The sequence below is a fragment of the Pteropus vampyrus genome, unplaced genomic scaffold (genome assembly GCF_000151845.1).
Source record: "Pteropus vampyrus isolate Shadow unplaced genomic scaffold, Pvam_2.0 Scaffold22, whole genome shotgun sequence".
NCBI lineage: Eukaryota > Metazoa > Chordata > Mammalia > Chiroptera > Pteropodidae > Pteropus > Pteropus vampyrus.
In genome coordinates, this window is record NW_011888803.1 from 5,409,660 (window position 1) to 5,411,480 (window position 1,821).

Here is a 1,821-nt window from a genome sequence, read left to right on the forward strand (position 1 = left end):
GCTCTACTATTAAGGAGGCAGGATTTACAGCAGTTCTGAGAACAAATTCTGGAGACAGAATGTGATTCTGAGTAAACCGCTTAAGCTCTCTAAGCTTCAGTTCCTCATGTGTGAAATGAAATAATAATATGTGTAAGATACTCATAAGATTATCATAAATATGAAATGAAATAACATAGGTAAAACATTTAGCAACATGTTTTGCTTATAGTAATTAGTGATAATATTACCATTATTTTCATTAAGTTCAGTTGGACTAGTTTCTGAGACCAAGTCATAAACATCTGCTTGGATGCTGTGGTGGACACCAATCGAATTGTCTTCTTAGCACAATATGATATCACCCTTTCTGAGAATGGTCCAGATATTAGAAAGTGCATCCTGATATGGCCTCTTTGAACAGAGTCAATTGGATTAGGGATGTGACCTGATTGAAACCATGCCAGTCAAGGTCCCTCCCTAGAAGTTTTCAAACAAAACAGGAGAAAGGGCTTTATTGAATCCATGTGAGAGTGGAGCTAAGGGGATACGATGCTTAAAAACTATTGTCAGCTTGTATAATACCACATGAAGGGATCAGGTTGTTAATTAGAATATGGTTAAAAGCAGAAAGAAGCATTACTTTAGTCTTTTATCCGATATTTCTTGAGCACTTTCTAGATAGTGAGTGATGAGCTCTAAGGACATCAGAATGGTGAGCAGAAGGAGACAAGACTCCTATTTCTTAGAGTGTATCAGCTAATGAAATGCCTAGTGTTGGAAATAGGCACTTATGGGATAAACACATGAGTGACTGATTACACACTAAGTACTACAAAAGAAGGGATAAAGATCCAATGATAGCACTGATTATAGAATCAGAAAGTCTGTGAGTAAGTTACACGTGAGCTGATATAAAGAACCAAAAGTGGCTATCTAGGCAAAAATGGAGAGGAGGGTGGCTCAGGTAGGGAAAGGAAAAATCATGTAAAAAATGTAAAGAGGGTCTACGGCCATACTATCCAGAACAAGCCTGACCCTGTCTGATCTCGGAAGCTAAGCGGGGTTGAGCCTGGTTAGTACTTGGATGGAAGACCACCTAGGAAGACCAGGTGCTGTAGGTGTAAAAAATAAAAAGAAAAAAATAAGGGATTGTAAGCTGACAAGGTCCTTGCAATCTGTGAGGTCAACCAAGGATTGCCTCACCTAAAAAATAAGAAAATGTAAAGAGGAACAGACAGCATTTAAGAAACCAAAAGGAAGACAAATGATGGATTGGTGTTTCAGAATGTAGACTATGGACTTAAACTACTTAGTTTATACAGAGTACCAATAACTAACTATGGCTTTTTGGGCAAATCATTTAACTACATTCTGTATCAATTTTATTAAATGCTTAAGGGGATGACACAAATTATGTAGTAACCTCAGAGTGGTCTGTGAAGACTAAGTAAAATAACATATGCAAAGCTCTTAGCACAGTATGTTCACCAGACACTAAGAGTTCAATGTCTATCTTTCATCTTAGAGAGTAAGAGTGATACAAGAAGAAGCTGAGAGGTAGCCAAGAGCATAAGAGTTTAATTGATTTCCATTTTGAAAAGATCTTCTGGTCTGTAGATTAGAAAAAAAAAAAAAATGACAGAGACAAGGTTATGTAAAAAAGCAGTTGCTACACTACAAGTCTAAGTGACAGGAGCTTTGGTGTGGGTGGTGGCATTGGAAGGGATAGATTTTACAGTGTTTGGAAAGTAAAATCTGTAGGACTTAGAGTAATTGGAAATGAATGTAAAGGAGAAAAAGGTATCAGGAGCAGTAAGAATGTTGTAAGAGAAGAGGAGG

General features: G+C 37.2%; 1 pseudogene; it reads left to right on the plus strand.

Moving 5' to 3' along the window:
* The first annotated feature begins 984 nt into the window (after positions 1-984).
* On the plus strand, positions 985-1,103 carry LOC111736814 (annotated as a pseudogene).
* The last annotated feature ends 718 nt before the right edge of the window (positions 1,104-1,821 follow it).